We start from the raw sequence: 8,477 nt of genomic DNA, 5'->3' as shown, positions 1-8,477 counted from the left end.
TCAAGAATATTTCATACTTACATTTCATATATTTCCTATTTTCATAGGAAAGACTGTATATGAACAAAAATATTTCGGCTGACATGAAGAATTGTATACTATTTTATGATATTGTGTATTTATTTTTGAATGCTTGTAATGTTAAAGCAGACAAGTCTTTGTTTATATTTCCCGATATTATTTTAATAGCTTTATTATTTTAGTAGCATTTTTTCATTATTTTAGCAGCATTTATTATTTGTATAACTCAACATCCACATAAATTTTCTAACAAGCATTTAATGCATATCTGGTTTTATCTCCTATATTAATTCTCCATTTGAGTAATTACAAGAATGAAACTTGTTTTTTTCAGAATTGCTGGAACTGCCATTAGAAGTGTTATCAGTGAAAGGCTACTTGTAGTTACTGTTACTTCAGTTTGCAGATAGGAAAAATGCAATTGTCAGAAAATTGTCAGAAAATTTTACACCATATTCCTATTGCAAGAATAATTAATTTTTTCCAAGCTGCCTCTAGAAAGTTATTCAAATATATGATCTCTCATTCCCTCTGTCAATCTGTGTACATAATTAAGTGTGCATCTTCTAAAATTCCTCCCAAACATAATAAAGAAAAATCCATGCCACAGATCTAGAAAGATGTTGTATTTCAGATAAAGAGATAGTTTCAGCAGCTCTGCGCTATGTAGATGATTTTTTTTCTTTTGGCTGAGGATACAGGGGAAGACTTGTCTCAGATCAGAGGCCATCAAAATCTGTATTAGATCATTATGTAATATCAACAACATGAATCCCCTGACTCATGTTAGAGCTTGTTCAAGCAGGGCTCAGCTGTTTGCACTGGGTAACTTAAAAGGGTTGCAGTTGTAGAGATTTACTGAGTAGCTGTGTGATCCTTGGTGCATAAATTACCAAATAACAAATGCTGGTGGCAGCATCAACAGAAGATCAGAAGAATGAGTCACTGATTATTATATCATCTCAATTTCTGTGTTATCTTCTGTGACTAGTTGTGTCCCAAACTATTTCCTAACAAGCATTCATTGATCAGTTGTCCCTCAGACAGGAAAAACCCCAGCACTTCATGCATGCTTTAAAAGAAGTTTCTTTGCCATGGCTTGGAGCCCTGTCAACTCTATTGCAATGACCTTGTGGCTCTTGGTATCACCATGCTTTATAAGCCCTGGGAAGAAACATATTTGATATGGAGCAGGCACTACTGGAGAAACGCTGCTAAACTCCTCTGAGGAAGCTCTTGTGGAGTGTGAGGGGTAGATGTATACAAACAGTAAATTTAAAGGTAAGCTACTTTGGGGTTTATATGAACAGGATACTTTATGCCTACAAAAGAAACCATCATTCCTGCCTGGAGAAGCCAATTTCATTCCTCACAACATCAAGTTTAAGTAGTATAGCCAATTAATATAGATCCTTTAATAATTAGTTCATTGTGCTGATGCACCTGATTGTCAAAATCAATTGTTCTTATCTTTCAAATAAAACACTGCTGTCAGAGTGACCATTTGAAATGACAATTGACCCTTTAAACCACAGGGATTTATATCATGTTTATAGGTATATCATTATGTGGACAAAATCATTGATCTTCAGATTTGTCTCTACAATTCTTCACTTGGAACCATAAAATAATTTTTGGATCACTTGCCACACAAAGTGATTTGATTTTCTCCTAGAAATTCTATGTTCCTTTTAAATCTCTGTAAGTTTTTTGATATTCACAATAATTTGAAAAACTTACAATAAAAAAAACTTACACACCTTAACTACACATAGCACAAAGATCTTCCTTAATTTGTTTTTAATATGGCTAGTTTCACTTCATTTCTTTACTGTGTGACCCAAATTTCATTTCAGTAAGAGCCACCAAGAAATTCCTCTGAATTATTGGGCATTTTCCACTGAAAAAAGAAACTTCATTTGAATGTACAAACCTAAAAGACTCCTTTCCATATTTTGAATGCGAATTCCAGAATGTTTGAAGAAGTCAAATGTAGCAATGGACAAAGTCTTATGAACTAGAAGTCTTTGGTCAAGTTTTGCTGAAGAGCAAAAGATTATGAACTGTGGTGTTTTTTCTAAGTTAGCAAGTCAAATTCAGAAGTTTGAGTGCCACAGATAAAACAATAAACAAATGTCAGAATTGTCCACTTGAATATTTTACATTCAGTTTTGAGACTTTTATCCCTATTTTCCTAGATCTGTAGAAAGAGGTGCAGTGCATATTCTGCATGTCAAGTTAGGTCACAATTCGACCATTTACCTCTTTCCTGAGGACAGGATGCACTTAAAGACTTTTTCCTGCCTGTGCTCTGGGAAATCTTTCTCTGTAGAAATGTCAGTGAGTGGCAGTCTGGTATTTAGAGGATGTATGCTCTTCACTCTCCAAACCTCAGCTCTTTTTTCAGAGGAGTGAATTAGAGAAAAAGAGCCATTTCACTTTGTCTGTCTCAGCTGACACAAGCTATGCAATGAAGTCATTTTGGGGACTGGAGGAGCAGTATAACTGTCCATATAGACATAGACACTGAGTCCCATAACATCTGAAGAAAGCTGTTGTCCTCTTTGGCATGTTGTTCTCTATTCTCAAAATAAATGGACCGTTTTAAATTGTACAAAATAGACCCTCATTGGTTTTTTTAATAAAACATATTGGTGAAAATTATTACATTTCAAACTTTTCTGTCATTTCCCCATATTCATTACATATGTCAAAGTACTGGGATGCTGAAAAGATTACGTGTTTTCAGGCATTGAATATAAACATATTAACATCAAGCATTCTATATTTGTTAAGGAAACCTGAAAATCGACCAAAGATTAATCAAGAAGATAATCATATCTTCTTCAATTAATTATCCATCTTTCTTTTTATTATTTTGAGATACCATTTTAATATTTTAATGATTTAGAGACAGTCTGTACAGAAAGAATTTTTACATTTAGCTGTATAATCACAACTAGCTTCTCCCCAAGGTTTTTAGAAATTTTGTATAAATACAAAGACAAAGGGAATATGCCTTTGATTAAGACATTGCACAGTAAAAGGTTTTAAATCACTGTTAATATGCTAACTGTCTTGGGAACTCCCAAAATTTGAGTAGTTCCAAGGGATTCCTGGGGACCTGTTCAGGCATGCTACTATTTCCCTTGGATAGTTTTGCCTTTAAAAGGTGTAACACTAAATTACCCACTTGGGAACAGACTCAGAAAACATACAATTCTTCAATATTATGCACTGGGACCCCAGAAGAACTCAGACTTTATTAGTCCACTAATTCACAAGATCTCCTTTAGAGATACGGGAGGTACTAAAGCATGGTCTGAGTTTTACCAATGTTCCCTACACCTCCTGGGTTGTGAGCAAACTTGTAGCTATAGTAGAAGGCTGAAATGTTGTTTCAGAAATGTTCCCTATATGTATTTATGTGGTTTTTCCAAAGACGGCTTGAGTAGCAGCAACAGCAGATCTTTTTGTAGGATTCACATAAAAATGATGGTTTGAAACTGGCAAAATTAATTTATATTCCTTTATGCTCAAAATATATTTTTCCACCTTAGGCATGTACCTTTTAACCTAAAGAGTTTTCTGTCAAATGGGAGAAGAGCAGCAGGGAGATAAACAGATCAATAAAACAGATAAATATAACATTCTCTCAGAAAATAAACCCCAAATTATAGACAATTCCTTTGTTTGGATTTTGGTGAGCAACCAGTGGGACAGGTGGTTGCAGCCCACCGCCTGTGGTGCTGTTTCACTCACAGTTTCAGACTGCCAAGCCAGAGGGCTGCCCTCGCTCCTGCTGGGTCAACAGGCTCCATCCAGGGAGCAGACGATGGTGACATTTGCTCCAGCTGCTCTTGTGGTTCTGCTAGCTCTGCTTTCTGCAAGGGCACACATGGCTCTGCAAACGGGATTGCCGAGTCCCCTTGCATGAACCAGGCTCTTAAGCAGAACCCTCCACCTCTAAAAGCTTTTGGACTCAGACTTTTGCATAGGGAGGCTTTAAAATATTGCCTTAGATTGTAGCGGCCACTCATCACATGGACATTTGGGCTTAGTTGGCCTAGGCTTTTACAAACTGTGAAAACTGTAAATTCTCCTCCACTCCACCTTATAATGTGCACGTTCTTTTAACAGAAATATCTTCCAAATATAACTGGCAACAAAATACCCAAATTTCATGAGTTTCACACTTGCTTGATGGGGAGCTTTTGTGCTCTTCTCAGCAGGGTGGCACTCAGTCACTAGCCATGTGGCTTTAAACATGTACTTTAAGGCTGTACATTTAAAAAATACCTGAAGAAATGCTTAGAAATATGGAAAATAAGCCATCTTGCTCTTTTATAGTGATGAAATCAGAAGAAGTTCTGAATATCAAATAGTGAAATTTTGATGTTCAACTGATTTATTATTAAAAGTCTTACCAGGCTTTCTTTCCTCTAAGTGGCTTATAATGGAAAAAATAGCGAAAATTAATATAGAATTCTGTGTCAAAAATCATGCAATATCATGCATTATAATCAGAGAAAGCTCAGTCAAAATCAGATTTAAAGGAATGAAAATTTTTCTGATCACAGAAACAAACATTTCAAACAACTTCACCTGGTATTAGACTAAGAGATTCAAACATTATATAAGTCTTTAAAATTAAGTTAATCCAATTGGAAACAGTAAAATTATTAAGGAAACACACATTTTTTTCCTTGGGTTATTTTTATTAACAAGTTGGAAAATCAGAGTTAGGAAAAGTAAAATATATGAATAAATTTGATGTATTCTCTGGTAATTAAGATTCTAATTTTTATGCAGAAAGCTCTTCTGTAGTAAAATATGGATGTGAAGATGTGTTCTTTTTAATAGTTACTACTGTAACTATTTTCACTGTTATTTTCTGTACAAATAATTTATTAATAACATACTTTATTACAAATAGATTCAGAAAAATCCTAACCACCCAAAATTAATTTGCAGATTTTGCATTTTTTTCACTGGGACATCTTGTCATCTATCTTTTGCAGATGTTCATATGTGAGTGATTCAGGGAATCACTCACATATGAACATTAGAGGTCACTTACCCAGGGAAATTGGGTAAGTGACCTCTAATTATATTCTTTAGAAAGGTATTTCCAGTAAGTGTAAGCAATTACTTTTCTATTTAGGCTTCTCTGGATCCAATAATTTAAGAAAACCTGTGGTTATCTCAAGAATATCAGATCTTTCAAAATTACTATTTAAACAGTAAAGCAGATCTCACAGAAATCTATGACAATAGTATCAAGGTAGGAGACACTGTTAGAAGTTGTCAGCAGGTAAAATGCTAATATTACTCATTCAATTCATTTATCTCTTCTCTAAAATTCATTTCTTCAATACAGTTACTTAACAACAGTAGAATACCTGCAGTGCTATCATCCAAATTATTTTCTTCTTTCTTCTTTCAGCCTTTCATATTTTTGTTTTTGCTTGCTTTCTTGCTTGCTGTGAGGTTTTATTATTATTTTTACAGAGCAGTTCATCTAAGATTTTTAGAATTTTTTTGGGTTTTTTTGTAAATTAGCAGTGCCGTGAAACCTAAGTCAAGTGATATTGCAGAACTTTATTATGGTAATGTAATCTGGATTGATAGAAAAATGTTTTCTGTTTCTTTTTCCTGTATTTATACATCGCAGTCAAAATAAAAGCCTATAATTACCAATGATAATCAGTTTAATATATTTTAGACATGTTATTGCTTGTTTGCCTTCAATATCTACATTTCTGAAGATTAATATGCATTTAAGTTATCATGTTCACAGACCTTACCTTCATACCAAAGTTTTAGGGAGGAAACTTTATTAACTCAAGCCCTATGCAGGAACCATGTTCTGATCTATTGATATTTCAGTCCATTTTCTCAAATTACAGTGCAGAAGTGTTCAAATTATAAATTAGAAGTCAGATTATTTGCTAGTACTTCACTTTTAGCAACCCATTTTATATCTGATTTGAAATAAGACATGAAAACTCATATTTTCATTGCTCATTTCTTCTTACTGCCAGAGTTAGTCTTGGATTTTAAAATTCACTGGATTCAGTTTGCTCCTGACAAATAAAAGTAAGAAAATCCCTTCCCAGATGTTCTTTTTAACTATATAGGTCTTCTGTATTTCACAACAAAATTGGTTTTACTCATATATTCTTAGGGATAACCCTATTTGGGGAACAAGTTGGAGATTCAAAACACAAAAAGCAGAAGTAATTTCTTATCTTTCTTGACTGAGAGAAATTATGTTCTGTTGATATGATAGCAGAAGTAATGCTAGGAGTATTGTTATTTAAATTCAGCAGGAATTATGGCAGGAATTTAAAGTATTTTTTCTGAATGTAGAATTATGATTTACTCCCTTCAAGTCTCTCTACAGAGAAATATATCTATGTAAGGTTATCAACTGGATATTTTATTTCTTTGAATGTAAGAATATCTGGCTTCTGCATTTTCAGAATTTAGTAGTTCTTGGTAATATTTATGAACAGATTTTTCTCTCAACAGTTTACCATTTCTGGACATAGTATGGATGATATTATCATCCATCTCAATAATGTAGTCTGGGATCAAAAGAAAATTACAAATGAGTTGGCATATATTATTGCATCCTTCCTTCTCAATTTGAATACAATAAAATAAACATAGTAAAATATAGCAAAATAGAAATGCAATACCAACAAGATCTAGTTCATCAGCAGTGCTATACAATAATTTTGTATATAATAATTGCTTTTAAAAATATTGGTTTTGAATAATATGGTGATGAGGATGTTGCAATTCTATAGGAGTTTATAATCAGCTTTACAATATATATATACCATGCTTGTTACAGGAATCATTGATGGCAACGTTTGGACAGTCCAGCACTGTTATTGTAGGAAGAAGAGAAATTCTCTTTGGAATAATAATTTGAGTATTACAGAGACAACTTAATCTAAATCCTTTTTGACAACTCTTCCCTTTGTTAAATGAATAACCAGTCAAAGTGTTAAAATATTCCTACCATTCTCACATGAAGAAAGTATTTAGGAACTACAAAAAATGGAAAAAACATGCTGATGATATACACTGCCTATAAATAAAATGAGGATACATTTTCTTTGTGGGATTTTGCTAATAAGCAAATTACAGCAGCAACAGAAAATCAATTCTGGAGGAGTGTCAAAGTAATGATTTTTCTTGGTGCCCTGCATTATATGTGTACTACTACAATGACACAAATGTTCAAGAAGAAAATGAGTTCATCCCTACTTAATTCCTGAGAAATTTCTTCCCTATGTGCACAAAATTACGCAAAATTAAAAGCCAATTTTACAAGTACTGGTGTAAAAGGCAACCTAGTCTAGTTTTTTGTTTTCCTTTCTTTTTTTTTTCCTTCATTTTACCTGGAAACACCCAAGGACAGATTGGATGAGGATCTGGGCAAACTGGTTTAATGGAAGGTGTCCCTGCCCATATCAGGGGAGTTGGAACTAGATGGTCTCTAAGGGTCCCTACCAACCAAAACTATTCTATGATTCTAATGTTTAATTTGATCAAATATCATTCTAAACAAGTATTTCCCTATATTCTTTACCTTAAGAAACTCTTATTCTCAATTTTTTCCTTAGTAGTTTACTGACTAGAAAAAACTCTGCTGTCCACACGACATTTTCTATATATCCCTTAATCTTCCCCTGATCAATGGCATGTCTGTCATATTGAATGTGCAGTCTTCATTGAAATGTGAATCATACATTTCCACTTTTCCATGATTTTGGAATGAACTATAATGAATATTGATATTATCTTTAAATACATTCTATTTAGTACCTAGTATTTCCCCTAAATGTTTAGCTTTGAGCATAAGCCTTGGGGGTTTTTTAATGGATTTGGGGTGGGAGGGAGGTGTTTGTAATGTTGATAGGTTATTAGTTTTGACATGTGCATTTTGGTGTGGCAAAATCCTGTGTGTAAAAGATTTGTAGATTGATCATTATGTAGTAGACTTTCAGTTGCATAATAGAGCTTCTCCCCTGTAAATATAAAGCAGCAGTTTCTTCTGGAAATCTCAGTGGGTTGGCATATTAGCATCAGGAATATGATTATGCTTTAAAAACAAATCTAGTTATTTATAATTTCTTTCTTTTTTTTTTACTGAATAATCTTAGAATACCTGTTCCATGGGTCAAGTTTGATACTTCCAGTGCATTGTGCCAATGGTTGTGCTGTAGACATCAGCTTTTGCTCATCTAATTAAAGATCTGAAACCTAGACGTATGATATGTCTTTATAAGTTAAGATTCTATTTACTTCTGTCTACTATGCGTCCTTAACACTGCAAGTGGCATTGCCTTGCAAAATATTGACAACTGATTTTGTTCACATAATTTTACTGAGAAACAGTAATGCAAATTCTAATTGCTTTAAAATGTAAGTAAAATATT

This window comes from Parus major, chromosome 2 (genome assembly GCF_001522545.3).
Source record: "Parus major isolate Abel chromosome 2, Parus_major1.1, whole genome shotgun sequence".
Taxonomy (NCBI): Eukaryota; Metazoa; Chordata; class Aves; order Passeriformes; family Paridae; genus Parus; species Parus major.
Note: the sequence above shows the minus strand (reverse complement) of the source record.